Genomic DNA, 10,333 nt, shown 5'->3' with positions numbered 1-10,333 from the left:
TCTAGACGATTAGCTGTGCCGTGACAGGGGATTTGGATCATTTTCCCGAGAGAAGACCGAAAGTAGCCATTGACAATGGTGATGCATTACATAAAGCCAGCCATGGAAATGAGTAAGACTGATTGGATAAAGATAGCAGGAAAGCAGAGGTTCAGAGGAACGAAAGCATCTCTATTCACTTAGCTAAAATTCTCACCAGTGATTTACATAAGTATTTCTATCCCTATCTTATTAATTATTTTCGAAAACCATATCATTATTTTATATCCACCTGACTGAGATCTACAAGGTGACCATAGCTTGCTTCATACCAACAATCTCCGTGGGATTCGACCCTTACTCACGTAAGGTATTACTTGGACGACCCAGTGCACTTGCTGGTTAGTTGTGCAAAGTTGTGAACCATGGTATTGGCATCATGTTTTTGGCGCCATTACCAGGGAAAGAAAGAGCGATGAATTTTACATAATCACAATTTCTGCGCACCAAGTTTTTGGCGCCGTTGCCGGGGATTGTTCGAGTTTGAACAACTGACGGTTCATCTTGTTGCTCATATTAGGTAATTTTCTTTTTGTTTTCTTTTAAAAAAATTTTCAAAAATCTTTCAAAATTTTCTCCTTTGTTTTCGAAAAAAAAATTTTAAAATAAAAATGTTTTCAAAAATATATTTTTCTTCAGAATTTTTAAGAATGAATTCTAGTGTTTCATGAAGCATGTGAAGCCTGGCTGGATGTAAAAGCCATGTCTAAATTCATTTGGACTGAGGCTTCCAATTTGTTATCAAGAGCAAGCTAGTTGGTGCTAATCCACCTACTGCTAATCCATGATCTACCTGTTACATGCTAAAGCTTGGCTGGCTGGCTATTAAGCCATGCCTGACCCTTTGATTGGAGCTTTAGACTAAAGAGCATAAGATTCGGGGAATTCATATTAAAAATTTTGGAATCCTTATTTTTCTTTTTCAAAATGATTTTCGAAAATTTTAAAACAAAAATACAAAAAAAATCATAAAATCATAAAAATCAAAAATATTTTTGTGTTCTTGTTTGAGTCTTGAGTCATGTTATAAGTTTGGTGTCAATTGCATGTGCATCTTGCATTTTTCGAAAATAATCATGCATTCATAGTGTTCTTCATGATCTTCAAGTTGTTCTTGGTAAGTCTTCTTGTTTGATCTTTGCATTTGCATGTTTTGTGTCTTTTCTTGTTTTTCATATGCATTCTTGAATTCTTAGTGTCTAAGCATTAAAGAATTCTAAGTTTGGTGTCTTGCATGTTTTCTTTGCATTAAAAATTTTTCAAAAATTGTGTTCTTGATGTTCATCATGATCTTCATAGTGTTCTTGGTGTTCATCTTGACATTCATAGCATTCTTGCATGCATTCATTGTTTTGATCCATAACTTTCATGCATTGCATCATTTTTCTTGTTTTTCTCTCTCATCATAAAAATTCAAAAAATCAAAAAAATATCTTTCCCTCTTTTCTCTCATAATTTCGAAAATTAGATTTGACTTTTTCAAAATTTTTTAAAATCTAGTTGTTTTTATGAGTCAAATCAAATTTTCAATTTAAAAATCTTATCTTTTTCAAAATCTTTTTCAAAAATCAAATCTTTTTCATTTTTCTTAGTTAGTTTCGAAAATTCTAAAAATATTTTTCAAAAATCTTTTTCTTATTTTTATACCAAATTTTCGAAAATAACAATAGCAATTAATGTTTTGATTCAAAAATTTCAAGTTTGTTACTTGCTTGTTAAGAAAGATTCAAACTTTAAGTTCTAGAATCATATCTTGTGATTTCTTGTGAATCAAGTCATTAATTGTGATTTTAAAAATTCAAATCTTTTTCAAAAACTAATTTCTATCATATCTTTTCAAAAATATCTTCTTATCTTATCTTTTTTCAAAAATTTGATTTCAAAATATCTTCTCTAACTTCCCAACTCCTTATCTTTTCAAAATTGATTTTTGTTTCAACTAACTAACTAACTTTTTGTTTGTTTCTTACCTTTTTCAAAACCACCTAACTAACTCTCTCTCTATTTTCGAAAATATCTTCCCCCTTTTTCAAAAATTTCTTTTTAATTAACTAATTATTTTATTTTTATTTTGAATTTTCGAAAAAAAACTACTAACATTTTTCAAAAACTATTTTCGAAAATTACTAACTCTTTTTCAAAAATTATTTTCGAAAATCCTCTCCCTCTCTCATCTTATTCTATTTATTTATTCATCTACTAACATCTCTTCCTCACATCACTCACCAAATTCGAACCCCCCTCTTCTATCTGTGTTCAAATTTTTTCTTCTTCTTCTTCTCTTCTTCTACTAACAATAAGGAACCTCTTTACTGTGACATAGAGGATTCCTCTTCTTTTCTTTTTCTCTTCTCTTTCTTATGAGCAGGGACAGAGAAAAAGGCATTCTTGTTGAAGCTGATCCAGAACCTGAAAGGACTCTGAAGAGGAAACTAAGAGAAGCTAAATTACAACAATCCAGAGACAACTTGATTGAAAATTTCGAACAAGTAAAGGAGATGGCAGCCGAACCCAACAACAATGCAAGGAGAATGCTTGGTGACTTTACTGCACCAAATTCCAATTTACATGGAAGAAGCATCTCCATTCCTGCCATTGGAGCAAATAACTTTGAGCTGAAACCTCAATTAGTTTTTCTGATGCAGCAGAACTGCAAGTTTCATGGACTTCCATATGAAGATCCTTTTCAGTTCTTAACTGAATTCTTGCAGATATGTGATACTGTTAAGACTAATGGAGTAGATCCTGAAGTCTACAGGCTCATGCTTTTCCCATTTGCTGTAAGAGACAGAGCTAGAATATGGTTGGACTCTCAACCTAAAGATAGCCTGAACTCTTGGGATAAGCTGGTCACGGCTTTCTTAGCCAAGTTCTTTCCTCCTCAAAAGCTGAGCAAGCTTAGAGTGGATGTTCAAACCTTCAAACAAAAAGATGGTGAATCCCTCTATGAAGCTTGGGAAAGATACAAGCAGCTGACCAAAAAGTGTCCTTCTGACATGCTTTCAGAATGGACCATCCTGGATATATTCTATGATGGTTTATCTGAGCTATCAAAGATATCATTGGATACCTCTGCAGGTGGATCTATTCACCTAAAGAAAACGCCTGCATAAGCTCAAGAACTCATTGACATGGTTGCTAATAACCAGTTCATGTACACTTCTGAGAGGAATCCTGTGAGTAATGGGACGCTTATGAAGAAGGGAGTTCTTGAAGTTGATACTCTGAATGCCATATTGGCTCAGAACAAAATATTGACTCAGCAAGTCAATATGATTTCTCAGAGTCTGAATGGAATGCAAGCCGCATCCAACAGTACTCAAGAAGCTTCTTATGCAGAAGAAGCTTATGATCCTGAGAACCCTGCAATAGCAGAGGTGAATTACTTAGGTGAACCTTATGGAAACACCTATAATCCATCATGGAGAAATCATCCAAATCTCTCATGGAAGGATCAAAGGCCTCAACAAGGCTTTAATAATGGTGGAAGAAACAGGTTTAACAATAATAAACCTTTTTCCATCATCCACTCAGCAACAGACAGAGAACTCTGAACAAAATACTTCTAATTTAGCAAACTTAATCTCTGATCTATCTAAGGCCACTGTAAGTTTCATGAATGAAACAAGGTCTTCCATTAGAAATCTGGAAGCACAAGTGGGCCAGCGGAGTAAAAGGATCACTGAAATCCCTCCTAGAACTCTCCCAAGCAATACAGAAGAAAATCCAAAAGGAGAGTGCAAGGCCATTGACATAGCCAAAATGGCCGAACCCAATAAGGGAGAGGAGGACGTGAATCCCAAGGAGGAAGACCTCCTGGGACGTCCAGTGATCAATAAGGAGCTTCCCTCTGAGGAACCAAAGGACTCTGAGGCTCATCTAGAGACCATAGAGATCCCATTAAACCTCCTTATACCATTCATGAGCTCTGATGAGTATTCCTGTTCTGAAGAGAATGAGGATGTTACTGAAGAGCAAACAACCAAGTTTCTTGGTGCAATCATGAAGCTGAATGCCAAATTATTTGGTATTGAAACTTGGGAAGATGAACCTCCCTTGTTCATCAATGAACTAAGTGATCTGGATCAACTGACATTGCCTCAGAAGAGACAGGATCCTGGAAAGTTCATAATACCTTGTACCATAGGCACCATGATCTTTAAGGCTCTGTGTGACCTTGGTTCAGGGATAAACCTCATGCCCCTCTCTGTAATAGAGAAACTGGGAATCTATGGGGTGCAAGCTGCTAAAATCTCATTAGAGATGGCAGACAATTCAAGAAAACAGGCTTATGGACAAGTAGAGGACGTGTTAGTAAAGGTTGAAGGCCTTTACATCCCTGCTGATTTCATAGTCCTGGATACTGGAAAGGAAGAGGATGAATCCATCATCCTAGGAAGACCTTTCCTAGCCACAGCAAGAGCTGTGATTGATGTGGACAAAGGAGAATTAATCCTTCAATTGAATGAGGACAACCTTGTGTTTACAACTCAAGGATCTCTCTCTGCATCCATGGAGAGAAAGCATAAAAAGCTTCTCTCAAAGCAGAGTCAAACAAAGCCCCCACAGTCAAACTCTAAGTTTGGTGTTGGGAGGCCACAACCAAACTCTAAGTTTGGTGTCAAACCCCCATATCCAAACTCTAAGTTTGGTGTTGGGAGGTCTCAACAAAGCTCTGCACATTTGTGAGGCTCCATGAGAGCCCACTGTCAAGCTATTGACATTAAAGAAGCGCTTGTTGGGAGGCAACCCAATGTTTATTTATCTAATTTTGTTTTTGTTTTTCATGTTTTCTTAGGTTCATGATCATGTGGAGTCACAAAATAAAAATAAAAATTGAAAACGGAATCAAAAACAGCAGAAGAAAAATCACACCCCTGGAGGAAGCATCTGTCTGGCGTTCAACGCCAGAACAGAGCATGGTTCTGGCGCTGAACTCCCAGAACAAGCATGGTTCTGGCGTTCAACGCCAAAAATGGCAACAAATGGGCGTTGAACGCCCAAAATTGGCACCAACCTGGCGCTGAACGCCCAGAGTTGTGTGCAAGGGCATTTTACATGCCTAATTTGGTGCAAGGTTGTAAATCCTTGAACACCTCAGGATCTGTGGACCCCACAGGATCCCCACCTACCTCACCCTCTCTCTCCATTCATGATCATCCCTTCTGTTTTCCATTCACCACTCACATCCATACATCCCACTTACCTACAAAATTCAATATCTCTTTCCCACCCAATCCCACCCATATGGCCGAATACACACATCCCCCCATCTCCTCCATATCTTCTTCTTCTTCCTCTATTCTTTCTTCTTTTGCTCGAGGGCGAGCAACATTCTAAGTTTGGTGTGGTAAAAGCATAGCTTTTTGTTTTTCCATAACCATCAATGGTACCTAAGGCCAGAGAAACCTCAAGAAAGAGGAAAGGGAAGGCAATTGCTTCCACTTCTGAGCCATGGGAGATGGAAAGATTCATCTCACTAGCCCATCACTAAGAAAAAGATGGAGCAAGCAAGAGAGCCCATTCATGGAGCTCAAGAGGCGTATGAAGCTCATCACCATGAGATCCCGGAGATGCCTCAAATGCACTTTCCTCCACAAAACTATTGGGAGCAAATCAACACCTCCCTAGGAGAATTGAGTTCCAATATGGGACAATTAAGGGTGGAACATCAAGAGCACTCCATCATGCTCCATGAAATAAGAGAAGATCAAAAAGCAATGAGGGAGGAGCAACAAAGACAAGGAAGAGACATAGAAGAGCTCAAGGACATCATTGGTTCCTCAAGAAGGAAACGCCACCATCACTAAGGTGGATTCATTCCTTGTTCTTATTTCTTCTGTTTTTCGTTTTCTATGTTATGTGCTTATCTGTGTTTGTGTCTTCATTACATGATCATTAGTAGTTAGTAACTTTGTCTTAAAGTTATGAATGTCCTATGAATCCATCACCTCTCTTAAATGAAAAATGTTTTAATTCAAAAGAACAAGAAGTACATGAGTTTCAAATTTATCCTTGAACTTAGTTTAATTATATTGATGTGGTGACAATGCTTCTTGTTTTCTGAATGTATGCTTGAACAGTGCATATGTCTTTTGAAGTTGTTATTTAAGAATGTTAAATATGTTGGCTCTTGAAAGAATGATGACTAGGAGACATGTTATTTGATAATCTGAAAAATCATAAAAATGATTCTTGAAGCAAGAAAAAGCAGCAAAGAACAAAGCTTGCAGAAAAAAAAATAATATAGGCGAAAAAAATAGAAAAAGAAAAAGCAAGCAGAAAAAGCCAAAAGCTCTTAAAACCAAGAGGCAAGAGCAAAAAGCCAATAACCCTTAAAACCAAAAGACAAGGGAAAATAAAAAGGATCCCAAGGCTTTGAGCATCAGTGGATAGGAGGGCCTAAAGGAATAAAATTCTGGTCTAAGCGGCTAAACCAAGCTGTCCCTAACCATGTGCTTGTGGCGTGTAGGTGTCAAGTGAAAACTTGAGACTGAGCGGTTAAAGTCAAGGTCCAAAGCAAAAAAAGAGTGTGCTTAAGAACCCTGGACACCTCTAATTGGGGACTTTAGCAAAGCTGAGTCACAATCTGAAAAGGTTCACCCAATTATGTGTCTGTGGCATTTATGTATCCGGTGGTAATACTGGAAAACAAAGTGCTTAGGGCCACGGCCAAGACTCATAAAGAAGCTGTGTTCAAGAATCATCATACTGAACTAGGAGAATCAATAACACTATCTGAACTCTGAATTCCTATAGATGCCAATCATTCTGGACCTCAATGGATAAAGTGAGATGCCAAAACTATTCAAGAGGCAAAAAGCTACAAGTCCCGCTCATCTGATTGAAGCTATGTTTCATTGATAGTTTGGAATTTATAGTATATTCTCTTCTTTTTATCCTATTTGATTTTCAGTTGCTTGGGGACAAGCAACAATTTAAGTTTGGTGTTGTGATGAGCGGATAATTTATACACTTTTTGGCATTGTTTTTAGTATGTTTTTAGTAGGATCTAGTTACTTTTAGGGATGTTTTCATTAGTTTTTATGTTAAATTCACATTTCTGGACTTTACTATGAGTTTGTGTGTTTTTCTGTGATTTCAGGTATTTTCTGGCTGAAATTGAGGGACTTGAGCGAAAATCAGATTCAGAGGTTGAAGAAGGACTGCTGATGCTGTTGGATTCTGACCTCCCTGCACTCAAAATGGATTTTCTGGAGCTACAGAACTCAACATGGCGCGCTTCCAATTGCGTTGGAAAGTATACATCCAGGGCTTTCCAGCAATATATAATAGTCCATACTTTGGCCAAGAATAGACGACGTAAACTGGCGTTCAACGCCAGCTCTCTGCCCAATTCTGGAGTTCAGCGCCAGAAATGGATCAAGAACCAGAGTTGAACGCCAGAAATGGATCAAAACCTGGCGTTCAACTCCACAAATGGCCTCTGCACGTGGAAAGTTAAGGCTTAGCCCAAGCACACACCAAGTGGGCCCCGGAAGTGGATTTATGCATCAATTACTTACTTCTATAAACCCTAGTGACTAGTTTATTATAAATAGAACTCTTTATCATTGTATTCACAGTCTTGGTTACTCCGGTTCCCCTCTGGGGCCGAGACCAATGAAGTCCATTATCACTTATGTATTTTCAACGGTAGAGTTTCTGCACTCCATAGATTAAGGTGTAGAGCTCTGCTGTTCCTCAAAGATTAATGCAAAGTACTACTGTTTTCTATTCAATTCATCTTATTTCGCTTCTAAGATATTCATTCGCTCTTCAACTTGAATGTGATGAACGTGACAATCATCATCATTCCTTATGAACGCGTGCCTGACAACCACTTCCGTTCTACCTTCGACTGAATGAGTATCTCTTAGATCTCTTAATCAGAATCTTCGTGGTATAAGCTAGATTGATGGCGGCATTCAAGAGAATTCGGAAAGTCTAAACCTTGTCTGTGGTATTCCGAGTAGGATTCAATGATTAAATGACTGTGACGAGCTTCAAACTCGCGATTGCTGGGCGTAGTGACAGAACGCAAAAGGATAGTAAATCCTATTCCAACATGATCGAGAACCGACAGATGAATAGCCGTGCTGTGATAGGGTGCGTTGACCATTTTCACTGAGAGGATAGGATGTAAACCATTGACAAGGGTGATGCCTCCAGACGATTAGCCGTGCCGTGACAGGGCATTTGGATCATTTTCCCGAGAGAAGACCGAAAGTAGCCATTGACAATGGTGATGCATTACATAAAGCCAGCCATGGAAAGGAGTAAGACTGATTGGATAAAGATAGCAGGAACGCAGAGGTTCAGAGGAACGAAAGCATCTCTATTCACTTATCTGAAATTCTCACCAGTGATTTACATAAGTATTTCTATCCCTATCTTATTAATTATTTTCGAAAACCATATCACTATTTTATATCCACCTAACTGAGATCTACAAGGTGACCATAGCTTGCTTCATACCAACAATCTCCGTGGGATTCGACCCTTACTCACGTAAGGTATTACTTGGACGACCCAGTGCACTTGCTGGTTAGTTGTGCGAAGTTGTGAACCATGGTATTGGCATCATGTTTTTGGCGCCATTACCAGGGAAAGAAAGAGCGATGAATTTTACATAATCACAATTTCTGCGCACCAACCACTGTCATGCCTCCCTTCTTGGGGACAACTTGGACAGGGCTCACCCAGGGCTATCAGAAATAGGATAAATAATCCCAGCCTCTAGTAACTTAGTGACCTCTTTTTTCACCACTTCCTTCATGGCTGGATTTAGCCGCCTTTGTGGTTGAACCACTGGTTTAGCATCATCCTCTAATAGGATCTTGTGCATACATCTTGCTGGGCTAATGCCCTTAAGGTCACTTATGGACCACCCAAGAGCTGTTTTGTGTGTCCTTAGCACTTGAATTAGTGCTTTCTCTTTCTGTGGATTTAAAGCAGAGCTTATGATCACTGGAAAAGTGTCACCCTCTCCCAAAAATGCATATTTCAAGGATGGTGGTAGTGGTTTGAGCTCAGGTTTAGGAGGTTTCTCCTCTTCCTGAGAGATTTTCAGAGGTACTTTTATTTCCTCTGATTCCTTTAGATCAGGCTGAACATCTTTAAAGATGTCTTCTAGCTCTGATTCAAGACTCTCAGTCATATTGATCTCTTCCACTAAAGAGTCAATAATATCAGTGCTCATGCAGTCATTTGATGTGTCTGGATGCTGCATAGCTTTGACAGCATTTAACTTGAACTCATCCTCATTGACTCTCAGGGTCACTTCCCCTTTTTGTACATCAATAAGAGTTCGTCCAGTTGCTAGGAAAGGTCTTCCTAGAATGAGAGTTGCACTCTTGTGCTCCTCCATTTCCAGCACTACAAAGTCAGTGGGAAAGGCAAATGGCCCAACCTTGACAATCATGTCTTCAATGATGCCTGATGGATATTTAATGGAGCCATCAGCAAGTTGAAGACATATCCGGGTTGGTTTGACTTCTTCAGTCAACCCAAGCTTTCTGATAGTGGATGCAGGTATTAGATTGATACTTGCTCCAAGGTCACATAGGGCTGTCTTGGTACAGGCACCCTCTAATGTGCATGGTATCATAAAGCTTCCTGGATCTTGAAGCTTCTCTGGTAAGCTTTTTAGAATGACTGCATTGCATTCTTCAGTGAGAAATACTTTTTTAGTTTCTCTCCAATCCTTCTTATGACTTAAGATCTCTTTCATGAACTTAGCATAAGAGGGTATTTGCTCAAGTGCCTCTGCAAACGGGATCTTTATTTCAAGAGTCCTGAGATAGTCTGCAAAGCGGGCAAATTGTTTATCCTGTTCCGCTTGGCGGAGCTTCTGAGGATAAGGCATTTTGGCTTTATATTTTTCAACCTTAGTTACTGCAGGTTTATTCCCTACAGAAGTGGTTGGAGAAGCCTTCTTAGAGGGGTTACTATCAGCACTTGCAGGTGTCTGATCCCTCATTGGCGTTTGAACGCCAGGATTGGGTGCTGGATGGGCATTTAACGCCAGCTTCCCACCCTTTTCTGGTGTTTGAACGCTAGAGTTATTCCTCTCTGGGCTCTTGATGTCCTCAGAGGGATTTTGGGCAGTGGTTTGGTCATCCTCTGTCATTTGTTCCTTTCTTGACTTTTTGCTACTTTGGGCTAAGTTATTCAATGTCTTCCCGCTCCTTAGTTGGACAGCTTGGCATTCTTCTGTTATCTGTTTAGATAGCTGCTGTCGTGTCTGATTCAATTGTGCTTCTATATTCCTGTTAGCATTTTTAGTGTCTTG

General features: G+C 38.9%; 1 non-coding gene across 1 annotated transcript; it reads right to left on the bottom strand.

Annotated features, from left to right (window-relative positions):
- Positions 1-2,933: 2,933 nt before the first annotated feature.
- On the bottom strand, positions 2,934-3,041 carry LOC148575159 (small nucleolar RNA R71). Its single transcript, XR_015905782.1, has one exon. It is a non-coding gene; the product is annotated as a small nucleolar RNA R71 (small nucleolar RNA).
- Between the last annotated feature and the right edge of the window lie 7,292 nt (positions 3,042-10,333).

Source organism: Arachis ipaensis, chromosome B2 (assembly GCF_059453495.1).
Source record: "Arachis ipaensis isolate K30076 ecotype BB chromosome B2, ASM5945349v1, whole genome shotgun sequence".
In the NCBI taxonomy this organism is placed as follows: domain Eukaryota; kingdom Viridiplantae; phylum Streptophyta; class Magnoliopsida; order Fabales; family Fabaceae; genus Arachis; species Arachis ipaensis.
The sequence above is the reverse complement of the archived record's forward strand: the minus strand, read 5'-3'. Positions and strand labels throughout refer to the sequence as shown.